The 17531-nt window shown below is 44.6% G+C and overlaps 1 protein-coding gene across 1 annotated transcript in view; it reads left to right on the forward strand.

Annotated features, from left to right (window-relative positions):
• ADARB2 (adenosine deaminase RNA specific B2 (inactive)) overlaps positions 1–17531 on the forward strand; it is an 897867-nt gene that overhangs the window by 171150 nt on the left and 709186 nt on the right. The window lies entirely within an intron of this gene.

The following is a 17531-nucleotide window of genomic DNA, read 5'->3' on the forward strand; positions in this document are numbered from 1 at the left end:
GAGTGTTTGGTGAGTTTTTTATATTGCCCAACATTCCTGCACCCATTCGATAAATTTGATTGATTTAATTTTTTATTGCATTTTTCACGTCTTTTATCGCATATTTGACGCTGCAGGTTTTTTCTTGTGTCGTCCTTTAAACAAAGCTGCTTTGTTTTTGATACTTCCTGAGGCCAGTCTCACACGTCCAGATAGTTCCGGTACTTGAGTTATCCGTGTCCGTGTGTCCTTGTGCTCACGTGGCACATCAGTGTGGCACACGTGCGGCAGCCGTGTGCTGCCCGTGTGCCGACTGAGTACCACACGGACTGTGCAGGAGACAGCGCTACAGTAAGCGCTGTCCCCTGCTTTGGGTGCTGAAGCCGGAATTCATTCCTTCTTTCCAGCAGCGTTCGCTGGAGAGAAGGAATGAAAAATCATTGTTTTTTTTGTTTTTTTGTGGTTAAAATAAAGTTCCCGGTAACCTCCCCCCTCCCACCCCCTGTGCGCCCTCCTGCTGGAACTAAAATACTCACCCAGCTCTCTCGACCGCTCATACAGGACAAGCTGTGACGCTGAGAGGAAGCATCGAGGGAGCTGGGTGAGTATTTTAATGCCAGCGGGTGGGCGCACAGGGGGTGGGAGGCGGCAGGTGACAAGGATCTTTATTTTAAACACAAAAATAATAAAAAAAACATTGATTTTTCATTCCTTCTCTCCAGCGAACTGGGGAGAAGAAATGAATGGCGGCTTCAGCACCACATGCTGGGGGGACAGCGCTTACTGTAGCGCTGTCTCCTGCACGGCACACAGACGGCACACGGACAGCATCCGTGCGCAGTACGTGTTTACACGGACCCATTGACTTTAATGGGTCCGTGTGAGCCGTGCGCTCCCACGAACACTGACATGTCTCCGTGTTTTTCAAACAGACACACGGTCCGTGAAAACACGCTGACATGTGCAGAGACACATTGATTTTTAATGTGTCTACGTGAGTCAGTGTCTCCGGTACGTGAGAAAACTGTCACCACACGTACCGGAGCCACTGACGTGTGAAACAGGCCTGATATTTTTGCTTATTTAGCAAAACTTTAATCATGCTGTCATGTGCGGATTACACAGAGGAAAAGCACTAAAAATGCATGTGTTTATTTTTTAACTCTGGATTTTCCACATCTAATGCAAGTCTATGGGAAAATCCACGCAGTTTACCTGCAAGAGAAATTGGGGACTTTTTTAAGGTTTTTTTTTATTTTAGGAAATAACATACAACCTGCAGTAACCACCGATCGACCAAACCGCTGCATGACCAGTTTTACCCTCGCCTACTGTATTCTCACCCATCCCTTGTAGATTGTGAGCCCTCGCGGGCAGAGTCCTCTCTTTTCCTGTACCAGTCGTGACTTGTATCGTCTACGATTATTGTACTTGTCTTTATTATGTATACCCCTCCTCACATGTAAAGCGCCATGGAATAAATGGCGCTATAATAATAAATAATGATAATAATTGAATGGTTTATAATTCTTTAAAAGATAATTATCTTTAGCATAGGCCATTAATATGCTGAACCCCTTTCAATCAGAAGAATAAAGGGGCCTCTTGATGATGCTCTATACATCTTCTCTGCAGTAGCCAACACATCACTTTCCAACCAAGTCTGGTTCTCGATCATTGGTTTCTTTGAGAAACTGTACACCTTACATAGTATTGCATCTCCGCTCTATAAAAGTAAGGGGGCTGAGCTGAACACAATCTGAGAACAGGAGTTGCATTTTCTTGGGGAGAACAAGGCCATGTTTTGGAAATCATGGACAACCCTATTAAGTTCGGCTTCATTCAAGAGAAATGTACTTTTTCAGGATTTTGCTTAGGTAAACCGAGTCGTTCAGTATCTCACCCATATAAGTAGCATAGTCTACATTTAGATCTACTGTATGTATGGTCATCTAGATTTAATTCATGTTTTTATTAGTGATATATGATGCATTTAATAAAAAGTAAGATACATGCAATAGGGTTATATTGCATGAAGCTCCATTTTTCACTTTCCATATAGTAATAAAAGAATGACTTCAATCCTCATTTGTATCGATATGATAAATGGCCCTCTTTCGATTGGACTAGAGACAAAAATCCCGCAAGACATTGATTTATATGTGGTGGTGTTCATGTACAGTGACCCTCTGCACAATCCATTACCAAATGATCATTTCAATTTTAAAGGTCGAGATAAGTGACAGTATGGAGCCACTGAGGTTAGCCTTGGTCACCAGATTGGCTTTTGTATCAAGTCACTCTACAATTAATGAACCAACTTTAAACTCAAATTTCTATATGACAATGCTAAAATGAAAGTTTACAACCTTTGTCAACCTTCAATACAAGGAGCATCAGAGTGATGAGGAGAATTTTATGGTCAAGAGTAGGGTTGAGCGAAACGGGTCGATCATTTTCAAAAGTCGCCGACTTTTGGCTAAGTCGGCGTCTCATGAAACCCGATCCGACCCCTGTGCTTGTCGGCCATGCGGTACGCGACTTTCGCGCCAAAGTCGCGTTTCAATGACGCGAAAAGCGCCATTTCTCAGCCAATGAAGGTGAACGCAGAGTGTGGGCAGCGTGATGACATAGATCCTGGTCCCCACCATCTTAGAGAAGGGCATTGCAGTGATTGGCTTGCTGTCTGCGGCGTCACAGGGGCTATAAAGGGGCGTTCCCGCCGACCGCCATCTTACTGCTGCTGATCTGAGCTTAGGGACAGGTTGCTGCCGCTTCGTCAGAAGCAGGGAGAGCGTTAGGCAGGGTCCACTAACCACCAAACCGCTTGTGCTGCAGCGATTTGCACTGTCCAACACCACCTTCGGTGTGCAGGGACTGTGGAAGCTATTTTTTTTTTTTTTTCCCCTCGGCGCTGTAGCTCATTGGGCTGCCCTAGAAGGCTCCGTGATAGCTGTATTGCTGTGTGTACGCCACTGTGCAAACCAACTGCTTTTTTCAAAGCACATATCCTCTTGTTCCTTCCTTTCTGCACAGCTATCTTTTTTGTTTGTCCACACTTTTTATTTAATTTGTGCATCAGTCCACTCCTATTGCTGCCTGCCATACCTGGCTTAGATTACTGCAGGGAGATAGTAATTGTAGGACAGTCCCTGTTTTTTTTTTTTTTTTTTTTGTGGGAGATTAAGATTGGCATTTCTGCTACAGTGCCATCCCTGTGTGTGCCATCTCTCACTGAGTGGGCCATAGAAAGCCTATTTATTTTTTCCGTGATTTGTGTTCTAAATTCTACCTCAACACAAAAACACTACATCAATCAGTGGGAGAAAAATATTGGCCTCAGTCAGGGCTTGTGTGTCACTGCTGTGTGTGCTATCTCTCATTCAGTGGGCTATAGCAAGACTATTTATTTATTTTTTTTTTTTTATATTATTTGGTTTCTAAAGTCTCCCTGAAAAAAAAAAAAAACCTAAAAAAACAGTGGGAGAGTAATATTGCCCTTTCAGCTTGTGTGCCAGTCTTGACTCCTGGGTGTGCCACCTCTCTCTCTCATTCAGTGGGCCATAGAAAGGCTATTTTTTTTTTGGTTTTTTTAATATTATTTGGTTTCTAAAGTCTCCCTGAAAAAAAAAAAAAAACATAAAAAAACAGTGGGAGAGTAATATTGCCCTTTCAGCTTGTGTGCCAGTCTTGACTCCTGGGTGTGCCACCTCTCTCCCTCTCATTCAGTGGGCCATAGAAAGCCTATTTATTTTTTTTTTTAAATATTATTGGGTTTCTAAAGTCTCCCTTAAAAAACAAAAAATACATAAAAAAACAGTGGGAGAGTAATATTGCCCTTTCAGCTTGTGTGCCAGTCTTGACTCCTGGGTGTGCCACCTCTCTCCCTCTCATTCAGTGGGCCATAGAAAGCCTATTTATTTTTTTTTTTTAAATATTATTGGGTTTCTAAAGTCTCCCTTAAAAAACAAAAAATACATAAAAAAACAGTGGGAGAGTAATATTGCCCTTTCAGCTTGTGTGCCAGTCTTGACTCCTGGGTGTGCCACCTCTCTCTCTCATTCAGTGGGCCATAGAAAGCCTTTTTTTTTTTTTTGTTTTTTTAATATTATTTGGTTTCTAAAGTCTCCCTGAAAAAAAAAAAAAAAACATAAAAAAACAGTGGGAGAGTAATATTGCCCTTTCAGCTTGTGTGCCAGTCTTGACTCCTGGGTGTGCCACCTCTCTCCCTCTCATTCAGTGGGCCATAGAAAGCCTATTTATTTTTAAAAAAAAATATTATTGGGTTTCTAAAGTCTCCCTTAAAAAACAAAAAATACATAAAAAAACAGTGGGAGAGTAATATTGCCCTTTCAGCTTGTGTGCCAGTCTTGACTCCTGGGTGTGCCACCTCTCTCTCATTCAGTGGGCCATAGAAAGCATTTTTTTTTTTTCCTTGATTTGTGTTCTAAAATCTACCTCAACACAAAAACACTACATCAATCAGTGGGAGAAAAATATTGGCCTCAGTCAGGGCTTGTGTGCCACTGCTGTGTGTGCTATCTCTCATTCAGTGGGCTATAGAAAGCCTATTTATTTATTTATTTTTTTTCTTATTATTTGGTTTCTAAAGTCTCCCTGAAAAAAAAAAAATACATAAAAAACAGTGGGAGAGTAATATTGCCCTTTCAGCTTGTGTGCCAGTCTTGACTCCTGGGTGTGCCACCTCTCTCCCTCTCATTCAGTGGGCCATAGAAAGCCTTTTTTTTTTTTTTTTTTTTTAAATATTATTGGGTTTCTAAAGTCTCCCTTAAAAAACAAAAAATACATAAAAAAACAGTGGGAGAGTAATATTGCCCTTTCAGCTTGTGTGCCAGTCTTGACTCCTGGGTGTGCCACCTCTCTCCCTCTCATTCAGTGGGCCATAGAAAGCCTTTTTTTTATATTTTTTTAAATATTATTGGGTTTCTAAAGTCTCCCTTAAAAAACAAAAAATACATAAAAAAACAGTGGGAGAGTAATATTGCCCTTTCAGCTTGTGTGCCAGTCTTGACTCCTGGGTGTGCCAACTCTCTCCCTCTCATTCAGTGGGCCATAGAAAGCCTATTTATTTTTTTTTAAAAATATTATTGGGTTTCTAAAGTCTCCCTTAAAAAACAAAAAATACATAAAAAAACAGTGGGAGAGTAATATTGCCCTTTCAGCTTGTGTGCCAGTCTTGACTCCTGGGTGTGCCACCTCTCTCTCTCATTCAGTGGGCCATAGAAAGGCTATTTTTTTTTTTGGTTTTTTTAATATTATTTGGTTTCTAAAGTCTCCCTGAAAAAAAAAAAAAAACATAAAAAAACAGTGGGAGAGTAATATTGCCCTTTCAGCTTGTGTGCCAGTCTTGACTCCTGGGTGTGCCACCTCTCTCTCTCATTCAGTGGGCCATAGAAAGGCTATTTTTTTTTTTGGTTTTTTTAATATTATTTGGTTTCTAAAGTCTCCCTGAAAAAAACAAAAAAAACATAAAAAAACAGTGGGAGAGTAATATTGCCCTTTCAGCTTGTGCGCCAGTCTTGACTCCTGGGTGTGCCACCTCTCTCTCTCTAATTGTGGGCCATAGAAAGCCTTTTTTTTTTTTTTTTTTTTAATATTATTTGGTTTCTAAAGTCTCCCTGAGAAAAAAAAATAAATAAATTAGGTGGGAGATTAATATTGACATTAGTGCTTGAGTGACAGTCCTGCGTGTGTGTCATCTCTGTGATTTTGTGCCACAGAAAACAGAGTGTGTAACATTGTGCCTGATTTTCCTTGTGGTCTCACCAACCTGTTAAGGGATATTGAAATCATACTGAAGTTATAGCTCACCGTGTAAGTTGTTTGACAGCAACAAATAAAGTTACTTTGGTTAAGATTTTAAAACAATGAGGAAGTCTGGTGCAAGAGGTCGTCGTGGGCGTTCATTGTCAGCTGGTAATGATGGTAGTGGTAGTGGAGCATCAGGTGGTCGTGGGGATAAAAATATTCCACCTAAGTCTGGAGCTGTGGAGCCAGTTTCGTCGTCAGGCTACACAAGGCCTCGAACGCTATTCTTTTCTGGGAGTAGGAAAACCGCTTTTAAAGGCGGAGCAGCAACAGCAAGTTTTGGCTTACATTGCAGACTCAGCCTCTAGCTCTTTTGCCTCCTCTTCCGAAACTGGTAAATGTAAAAGCAGCGCGTCGCTTGTGGATGTTCACGGTCAGGGACAAGTCGCTTCCTTGTCCTCCTCAGCAAAAACTACAACAAGAGAGAAGGATGCAGCAGGCGACACAACGGGTCACTCCATGGAGCTCTTTACACATACCGTCCCTGGCTTAGAAAGTGAAACATTTAACAGGCCATGCCCATTACAAGTATATTCTGACATGGAGTGCACTGATGCACAGCCACAGCCAGAGTACTATGCTGCTCCTTTGACTCAGACCACCACATTGCCCTCTCAGGGTACAGATCCACAATCAGACCCTGATGAGACTATGTTGCCCCGCCACGAACGCTATACCACCGACCGACACAGTGACACAGACGAAGTTGCACACGAGCTCGAAGAGGAGGTAATAGATGACCCAGTTATTGACCCCGATTGGCAGCCATTGGGGGAACAGGGTGCAGGCGGCAGTAGTTCAGAAGCGGAGGTGGAGGAGGGGCCGCAGCAGGCATCAACATCGCAACAGGTTCCATCTGCCGGGCCCGTATCTGGCTCAAAACGCGTGTCAAAGCCAAAACCTGTTGGAGCACAGCGTTGCCATCCGGTTAAAGCTCAGTCTGCAATCCCTGAAAAGGGATCCGAGTCTAGGAAGAGTGCAGTCTGGCATTTTTTTAAACAACATCCAACTGATCAGCGCAAAGTCATCTGTCAAAAATGTTCAACTAGCTTAAGCAGAGGTCAGAATCTGAAAAGTCTAAATACTAGTTGCATGCATAGACACTTAACCACCATGCATTTTCAAGCCTGGACTAACTACCAAACGTCCCTCAAGGTTGTAGCACCCTCGGCCAATGAAGCTAGTCAGCAACGCAACATCCCTTCCGTCACTGTAAGGCCACCATTTTCTGCACCACCGGCAGTATCTGTGCAGGTTTCTTTGCCAGCCAAAAGCAGTCAGGGTCAGGGAACCACCAGTTTTGTAGGAGGAAATATTGCATCTAGGGCACCGGCGGAAACAATACCGTCTCCAACCGTCTCTCAGTCTGCCATGTACACCGGCACACCCGAAAGTTCCACGATCTCCAGCTCTCCAGTCCAGCTCACCCTACATGAGACTCTGGTTAGAAAAAGGAAGTACTTATCCTCGCATCCGCGTACACAGGGTTTTAACGCCCACATAGCTAGACTAATCTCGTTAGAGATGATGCCCTACCGGTTAGTTGAAAGCGAAGCTTTCAAAGCCCTGATGGAGTACGCTGAACCACGATACGAGCTACCCAGTCGACACTTTTTTTCCAGAAAAGCCATCCCAGCCCTGCACCAGCATGTTAAACAGCGCATCGTCCATGCACTCAGGCAATCTGTGAGTACAAAGGTGCACCTGACTACAGATGCATGGACCAGTAGGCATGGCCAGGGACGTTATGTGTCCATCACGGCACACTGGGTGAATGTGGTGGATGCAGGGTCCACAGGCGACATCAATTTAGGGACAGTTGTGCCTAGCCCACGGTCTAGGAAACAGTTGGCTGTAGGCGTTCGCACCCCCTCCTCCTCCTCCTCCTCGTCCTCCTGCAGAAGCTACAGCTCTTCCACAGAACGCAGTCTGCCAACCACTCCATCGGCAGATGACACTGTTGCACACCAGTTGTCCCATTATGGGCCAGCTACTGCCAAGCGTCAGCAGGCTGTATTGGCTATGAAGTGCTTGGGCGACAACAGACACACCGCGGAAGTTCTGTCCGAGTTCTTGCAACAAGAAACGCAGTCGTGGCTGGGCACAGTAGATCTTGAGGCAGGCAAGGTAGTGAGTGATAACGGAAGGAATTTCATGGCTGCCATCTCCCTTTCCCAACTGAAACACATTCCTTGCCTGGCTCACACCTTAAACCTGGTGGTGCAGTGCTTATTGAAAACTTATCCTGGGTTCTCCGACCTGCTCCTCAAAGTGCGTGCACTTTGCTCACATATCCGACGTTCGCCTGTACACGCCAGCCGTATGCAGACCTATCAGCGGTCTTTGAACCTTCCCCAGCATCGCCTAATCATAGACGTTGCAACAAGGTGGAACTCAACACTGCACATGCTTCAGAGACTGTGCGAACAGAGGCGTGCTGTTATTTATTTGTGGGAGGATACACGGGCAGGCAGTAGGATGGCAGACATGGAGTTGTCAGGTGTGCAGTGGTCTAAGATACAAGACATGTGTCAAGTCCTTCAGTGTTTTGAGGAATGCACACGGCTGGTTAGTGCAGACAACGCCGTAATAAGCATGAGCATCCCCCTAATGCGTCTGCTGATGCAAAGTTTGACGCACATAAAGGAGCAGGCGTCTGCACCAGAGGAAGAGGAAAGCCTTGATGACAGTCAGCCATTGTCTGGTCAGGGCAGTGTACAGGACGAGGTAGCGGGCGAAGAGGAGGTGGAGGACGAGGAGGATGATGGGGATGAGTATATTTTTAATGCCGAACCTTTCCCGGGGGCACAGGAAATTGGTTGCGTGTCACGGCCGGGTTCTGGTTTTTTGAGGGACACAAGTGACGTAGATTTGCCTGCAACTGCCCCTCAACCAATCACAACCGGAGATTTGACAACTGGAACTTTGGCCCACATGGCGGATTATGCCTTACGTATCCTAAAAAGGGACACACGCATTACGAAAATGATGAACGATGACGATTACTGGTTGGCCTGCCTCCTTGATCCACGCTATAAAGGCAAATTGCAAAATATTATGCCACATGAGAACTTGGAACTAATATTAGCAACCAAACAATCAACTCTTGTTGACCGTTTGCTTCAGGCATTCCCAGCACACAGCGCACGTGATCGTTCTCACACGAGCTCCAGGGGGCAGCAGACTAGGAGTGTTAGGGGTGCACACATCAGAAGTGGCGTTGGACAGAGGGGTTTTCTGACCAGGTTGTGGAGTGATTTTGCTATGACCGCAGACAGGACAGGTACTGCTGCATCAATTGAAAGTGACAGGAGACAACATTTGTCCAGTATGGTTACTAACTATTTTTCATCCCTTATCGATGTTCTCCCTCAACCGTCATTCCCATTTGATTACTGGGCCTCCAAATTAGACACCTGGCCAGAATTGGCAGAATATGCATTGCAGGAGCTTGCTTGCCCGGCAGCAAGTGTCCTATCAGAAAGAGTATTCAGTGCTGCAGGTTCAATATTAACCGAAAAAAGGACTCGTCTGGCTACCCAAAATGTTGACGATCTAACATTCATTAAAATGAACCACAACTGGATTTCGAAATCTTTTGCCCCACCTTGCCCGGCCGACACCTAGCTTTCCTATGAAAGGCTCTTGCCTGTGAATTACTTTTCTAATGTCTAATTTGCTGCAGCTGATTGTACAGCATACGACATGTTTACACCTCCCTAAATGGCAAAACTCCCCACACGGGGCCGTGGTATCGCGACTTGGCGCAAGCACCCGTGAGACTGCTGTTTGTCTGAAGAGGTGGGTGTGCTCGCTTTTGGTTGACGGCATTGCTACTGGGTCCCTCATAGTACAATGTAGTGTCTCTGGCGGTGGTGGTGCGCACCCAACGTCAGACACACCGTTGTAACATGAGGGGCCCTGGGGCGGTCCCGCCGGCCTCTAGAGAGTTCCCCCCTACCCCAGCTCAAAATGTGCTCTACCACATGCAAAATTATGTCGCACAGCTCCACCAATCTTTAGTCTATTCGCTGACATCATTCAATGTCTGGCACTGACAATACACATTTGTAGACATCTATGATGCAACTTAAAGTAGTCTGTGTCTGTGTCCTATATTGGCACCATTAAATAGTTACTGCCAAATTACTATGTCAGAAACTCAGCAGATGAGCCCACCCCTGTACCTAAGTATGCCACCTTTTTTTTTGTTTTGGTTGTTTTGCGAGACATTAACATCTATTTATATTTTGGGAGTACTGGGACAGACACTCCTTGCACTACTCCTCCACTCACCACCAAGCTGCCCGTGTATCCATGTAACCGCTGTAAAACTGCCATGAGCCTATTGTTTGTTATTTTAGGCCTTTGAAGCCTGTCTGCGGTCCCTCCTTCCACTAGTCCTCCACTGACCAGACCACTGCTGCCCGTGTACCCCTGGAACCAATTATAAAGTGCCTACAGCCAGCCCATTTTTTTATGTTAGGCCTTTGAAGCCTGTCTGCGGTCCCTCCTTCCACTAGTCCTCCACTGGCCAGACCACTGCTGCCCGTGTACCCCTGGAACCAATTATAAAGTGCCTACAGCCAGCCCATTTTCTTATGTTAGGCCTTTGAAGCCTGTCTGCGGTCCTTACTTTAAATACTCCTCCACTCACCACCAAGCTGCCTGCCCGTCTATCCATGTAACCGCAGTAAAACTGCAATGAGCCTATTGTTTGTTATTTTAGGCCTTTGATAGCCTGTCTGCGGCCCCTACTTGCAATACTCCTCCACTGACCACAATGCTGCCTGGAGTGCCTGCCTGTGTATCCATGTAACCGATGTAAAACTGCCATGACTGCCTACTGTTTGTTATTTTAGGCCTTTGATAGCCTGTCTGCGGCCCCTACTTGCAATACTCCTCCACTGACCACAATGCTGCCTGGAGTGCCTGCCTGTGTATCCATGTAACCGATGTAAAACTGCCATGACTGCCTACTGTTTGTTATTTTAGGCCTTTGATAGCCTGTCTGCGGCCCCTACTTGCAATACTCCTCCACTGACCACAATGCTGCCTGGATTGCCTGCCTGTGTATCCATGTAACCGATGTAAAACTGCCATGACTGCCTACTGTTTGTTATTTTAGGCCTTTGATAGCCTGTCTGCGGCCCCTACTTGCAATACTCCTCCACTGACCACAATGCTGCCTGGAGTGCCTGCCTGTGTATCCATGTAACCGATGTAAAACTGCCATGAGTGCCTACTGTTTGGTATTTTAGGCCTTTGATAGCCTGTCTGCAGCCCCTACTTGCAATACTCCTCCACTGACCACACCAATGCTGCCCGTGTACCCCTGGAACCTATTTAAAAGTTCATAGAGCCTAGTTATATATTTTATTTACTATTAATAAGGCCATGATGGACTACGCTGTACCACGCTACAAGCTAACCAGTCGACACTTCTTTTGCGAGAAAAGCCATCCCAACCCTCCACCAGCATGTAGAAGACCGCATTGTCCATGCACTCTGGCAATCTGTGAGTACAAAGGTGCACCTGACAACAGACGCATGGACCTGTAGGCATGGCCACGGAAGATTACGTGTCCATTACGGCGCAATGGGTTAATGTGTTGGATGCATGGTCCACAGGGGACAGCCTACTAAGTCTGTCTGCAGTCCCTAATTCAAATTGTCCTCCACTGTCTAAATCGGAGCTTCCACCTTCTGGCTTTCGGCCTATAGTATCAGAAATTAAACTGCATTTGGCCTTCAACTTTGGTTAGGGCCTACTAACGGCTTCTGCCCCTCCCTGGTGTTGCCCTCAACTAAATAAAGCTGAGCTTCAACCTTCTGCTCCAAATTACCATTTTAAAAAATGCAATAGGCTTTTCCGGCCTACTAAAGGTGTCTGTCTGTGTGCCCCTGCCTGGTGTTGTCCTCAACTAAATAAAGCTGAGCTTCAACCTTCTGCTCCAAATTACCATTTTAAAAAATGCAATAGGCTTTTCCGGCCTACTAAAGGTGTCTGTCTGTGTGCCCCTGCCTGGTGTTGTCCTCAACTAAATAAAGCTGAGCTTCAACCTTCTGCTCCAAATTACCATTTTAAAAAATGCAATAGGCTTTTCCGGCCTACTAAAGGTGTCTGTCTGTGTGCCCCTGCCTGGTGTTGTCCTCAACTGAATAAAGCTGAGCTTCAACCTTCCGGCTCTCATTAAGTGGTTTTTAAAAAACAAAATGGTGGTTAGGGCCTACTAACGGCTTCTGCCCCTCCCTGGTGTTGCCCTCAACTAAATAAAGCTGAGCTTCAACCTTCTGCTCCAAATTACCATTTTAAAAAATGCAATAGGCTTTTCCGGCCTACTAAAGGTGTCTGTCTGTGTGCCCCTGCCTGGTGTTGTCCTCAACTGAATAAAGCTGAGCTTCAACCTTCCGGCTCTCATTAAGTGGTTTTTAAAAAACAAAATGGTGGTTAGGGCCTACTAACGGCTTCTGCCCCTCCCTGGTGTTGCCCTCAACTAAATAAAGCTGAGCTGCAACCTTCTGCTCCAAATTACCATTTTAAAAAATGCAATAGGCTTTTCCGGCCTACTAAAGGTGTCTGTCTGTGTGCCCCTGCCTGGTGTTGTCCTCAACTAAATAAAGCTGAGCTTCAACCTTCTGCTCCAAATTACCATTTTAAAAAATGCAATAGGCTTTTCCGGCCTACTAAAGGTGTCTGCCCCTCCCTGGTGTTGTCCTCAACTGAACAAAGCTGAGCTTCCACATTCTGGCTTTCGCCCTATACTATCAGATATTAAACTGCATTTGGCCTACTAGTGTGGTTAGGCCCTTGAAACAGTGTCTGCTGCTCTTGGGTTTGCTACTCCACTGAACAAAGCAATGCCGCCTGTTTAGTCCTGTTACCAATTTTGAACTGCATTTAGCCTACTTTATTCTTTGGCCCTATATCTGTTTCCTCCTCATCCTGCCCATTGCCCAGCCACTGCTAAATGAGTCTGCTGGTACATTGACCTAGACCACTACATTCCCCTTGTACTCTACACAGCCAGAATCTGACCCTGCTGAAAGTAAGGTTCCCCTTCCCGCATGTTATACCACCTTACACAGGGACAAAGAGGAAGGTGCAGATGAAAGTGCAGGTTCCTTCATCAGGTGGGGGGGCATACTCGTTGGCGACGTCACTGGCACAGGGCCCCTCAGAGTACGCAAAAGTGTCGCTGCTGGTGGGAGGCGCCCCCGCCATGCAAACACACCGCCGTACTTTGAGGGGCCCTGTGCCAGTGCCAATGCGAACGAGTGGGCCCCCCCCTGCTTGCTCAGGATCACAGCACTTGCAACGTTTAAATACTTACCTTTCCCTGCAACACCGCCGTGACGTAGTCCGCATTTCCTGGGCCCACGAAAAACTTGAGCCAGCCCTACTCCCCCCACAACTTTCCCCCAATTCCCTATGCCCAACTATTATTATACAGTTAATTAAGATTGGCAAGCTTCAGAAACAAGAATGGATGTTTTTGGCATTAAAATGGGCACTGTAGGTGTTTTCCTGGCCTCCACTCACTGCCGACTATGTTTCCCCATTGACTTGCATTGGGTTTCGTGTTTCGGTCGATCCCCGACTTTTAGCGATAATCGGCCGACTGCACTCGACTCGACTCTGGACAAAATCGGGTTTCCCAAAACCCTACTCGATCTTAAAAAAATGAAAGTCGCTCAACCCTAGTCAAGAGTAAAAGTCCATGTGAGCTGTCTGGAGGAGAATGCAAGGGTAACCAATACATATGGGACACTATTAACCCAAATTTCTTTGCGAACTCCAGGGACTTTTAAATGGTTTTCATCTATGTACTGCACTATGGAATATGTGAGTGCTATATAAATTATGTATATTATATAGAAATCACCTAATCCATGGTGCTGTACACAGATGATAACCATTTACAAGTCAATGGAGTTCACAAAGACCTTAGGGTTAATGGTGACCCCTGTGTATTGGTTGTACTTGGATCCTCATCCAGACAGCTTGCATGATCCTTTATACTTCTTTATAATTATAAATGGAAAATGTGGCTGCTCACAGCAATCTATTTAGAGAAAATCTGCCACTAGTGATAAGCGAGTATGCTCGTTACTCGAGATTTCCCGAGCATGCTCGGGTGGTCTCCGATTATTTCGGCATGCTCGGAGATTTAGTTTATGACGACGCAGCTGCATGATTTGCGGCTCCTAGACAGCCTGAATACATGTGGGGATTCCCCAACAGGCAACCTCCACATGTATTCAAGCTGTCTAGCAGCCGCAAATCATGCAGCTGCGTCAACAAAAACTAAATCTCCGAGCAGTCACAAATACTCGGAGAACACCTGAGCATGCTCAGGAAATCTCGAGTAACGTGTATACTCGCTCATCACTATCTGCCACCTCTCATGATATTTCTGTTTTAGAAAATTTCTGTATCCTCCTTAATATAATTTTTCTGTAGCATCTTTTTTTTAGAATTTTGGGCCCAATTCATCAAGACTGATATTTTTTACACTATGCTCCTCTTAATCTTTCAACAGCGGCGTGACACCACCAGAAATGTTACTCCAGTCAGGGTCTCAGTTAGTCCAGTGTTCTTAGTCATAAGTGGACCGGACTTATGTTAAACTCCAGCCATGACCACTTTTCCAAAAGTAGACAGAGCTGGCCAGGAGGGCTATAAAAATGTCTCAAGTTGCAAAATGCTAAATTTGATGACATTGCGGAGTTTTATGCCAGAAATTTGGCAAAAACAACATGATAAATCAGGCTCTTAGTATTTTCTTTGTGTTGTGCTGTTCCTCTGTTTTTCCCCCAGACTTTCATTGACAACTGAGTGTTACAAGTTGGTTGTGTGTTCCTACATACTCTGAGGTCTCCTGCAAATGACCATATTGTAATCGCACTAGGACCAATGTTATGCTATGGGGATAGGCACATGTTCGATTTTTGACCAGAGTGTGTCCGAGGAAAAAAATTGCAGCATGCACAATTCATGTCCAGCTTTTATGTCGCACTCAGCTATGCAAGTCAATGAGGAATAATCAGACTGCACGCGGATGACATCTGATTTTGACGGACTGACAGAATGGAGAAGATGGAGAACATTTTTTCCCATGTTCTACAGATCCAAGAAAATCGGATCTTACTTTGATCACACTCTAATCAAACTCTATTCAGCGCTTGATCGGCATAAATAGACCGGTTTTGTGTGACCCTATCCTTACTCTGACCACTGACTGCTGACAATATCTCACTGTGTAGATACACCATTGATAAAAAGAATAGTAACACCCAGCTGTGAGTTCATTCATACACTTCTAGGGAAAAAAAGCAGAAACGGGACAACGCAGAACTCTAAGAAACGTTGTTCCAGATTAATTGGAGATACAATTATTAACTAAAACAGATAGGTCAAGAGAGGTCACAAATCCTTTTTTAACCCTTTTATAGCCCCGAACTGAGTCTCAAAAAATTATCAATAAATTAGTTGAAGAATAAATACTAAAAATACTAATGAAAAGTGTCAGAGCCATTGAACCAACTTTCACCAGGACTCTGATCCTGGGGATTATTATGTGATTACACTCCAGAGTATAATGGGAACATTTTCTGTAAAATAACCCTCATATTCAGTACACACAACAGAGAAATACTTCCGTGCTGGTAGCACTGCCTTCTAAAATTTAGTTCACATATGCATTTTATAGGAAGGGAATGTGGTCACCTAGCGCTTTCGGTAGGAAGCTGTCATTCTGAATTCACGTATGCAGTGTACTGGAGACGCCAGTAGCAAAACAGACTAGCCTTGTAGCTAAGCCAGTCCAGCTAGATTAAAGCAAACCAGTCTATTTTGAAATGTCAACCATTATTATATAAAGAAATTCAACATAATTCATAGCTAGGTTGCCCTAGTCAGGCTCTGTGGATATATAGGAAACATTTTTTTGAAATATTGATTTTATTTTTCTTGGAAAATGTATGCAAATTTTTTTTGTTCTACCGTACATTTTACTTATTAAAAATAAGCGTGGGCTCTGGTTACATGGCATTTCATTTGAGCCTTTTTATATAGAGTATTTCACATTTCTGTCTGATGGACTTCTCTCCTGTATGCCACTGCATAGGCATGACTCAATGTCAAGATCCCATTGCAAGTAACAAAAAAAAAGTATATAGCATGGTATATATGTTTTATTGGCTGCCTCTGCGCAGTCTACCATGGTTAACTAGGTTATTCCTTACTGTAAAAAAATATGTCAACACATACCACCCCAACAGTTGCCAAAAAGACCCTCTCTTGACATCATAACTTATAATTGCACCCCACCTATCATTATAAATCCTAATCCACTTTAAAGAAGCCCTCCCATTACCTTGTTTTCATTAAATCTGTGTATATGTGTGAGTGTATTAATATAATCACCCAGTAGTGTCTTCTCTGGGATCCAGCGCCGTTCTGCTCCTCTTCTCAGTGATGCCACCGCTCTGCAGACTCTCTGCGTCACAATACACTCTGTATGACCCTGAAGTGGCTTTTACAATGCAATCGTATGGAGTATCAGAATCAGGCCCCATATGCTGTCATTGTAAAAGAGACTTCCGGCTCACGCCTAGAGCATAGAGTAAGCTGGAGAACAAGATGAGCCGTGTCGTCACTGAGAAGTAAGCAGAGTAAAGCTGGATCCCGGAGAAGACGGCGGTAGTCACATATATTATCATATTCACACTACAGTACATTCACATATACACAGGTTTAGGTGGAAAAAATCATTAGAGGGCTTCTTTTAGTTTTCTGTAAATCAACCTGGGCCTACCATAGATTATGGCAGCATGCGTAGGTATAGTGGTTGCTACAACCTGCACGTTTAATGGAAACATGATAAAGATAGGAAACAACTACACAGATATGTTTTACATACATATGCATATATATACAGATCTTCTAGGTAAAATATCTCCACAATATGGATTCCGTGGAACATAGCACCACTTTTTTCCTCACACTTTCCATATACATATATACTCAAGTATAAGCCGACCCGAGTGTATGCCGAGGCACCTAATTTTACCTAAAAAAAATGGGAAAACTTATTGTCTCAGAGTATAAGCCGGGTATGCATTGTCCCCTCATCCCTGTCCTAGTATGCATGGCTCCCCATCCCTGACCTTGTAAGCATGGCTCCCCATCCCTATCCTTGTATGCATTTCTCCCCATCCCCGTCATTGTATGCATGGCTCCTTATCCCCATCCTTGTATGAATGGCTCCTTATCTCCTAACCTTGTATGCATGGCTCCCCATAACTGTCCTTGTATGCCTGGCTCCTATAAAAAAACAAGCAAATACATCCTACTTACCTTCCCTGCGCACTCTCGCTGTATCTCATTCTGTGCCAGCAGCTCTTCCGGCCGAGCGATCACATGTCCCCCGCTCATTAAGGTAATGAATATACACTCCACGCCTATGGGAGTGGTGGGGGTGAATATTCATTACCTTAATGAGTGGGGGGCATGTGATCGGTCGTAATAGCTGCTGGCACGGAACGAGATGCAGCGAGGGCTCGCAAGGAAGGTAAGTAAGATGTGTGCTGGAAGCCGGCAGCTGTGGCTGTAACTGTGCGCGCTGTAAGAGAAATGAATATTCACTGCCAGCACATTCATTTCTCTTTAACAGCGGGGAGAGTTACAGCCGCAGCTGTTGGCTCCTGCCTCTGTGACC

Source organism: Ranitomeya variabilis, chromosome 6 (genome assembly GCF_051348905.1).
Source record: "Ranitomeya variabilis isolate aRanVar5 chromosome 6, aRanVar5.hap1, whole genome shotgun sequence".
NCBI classification, from domain to species: domain Eukaryota; kingdom Metazoa; phylum Chordata; class Amphibia; order Anura; family Dendrobatidae; genus Ranitomeya; species Ranitomeya variabilis.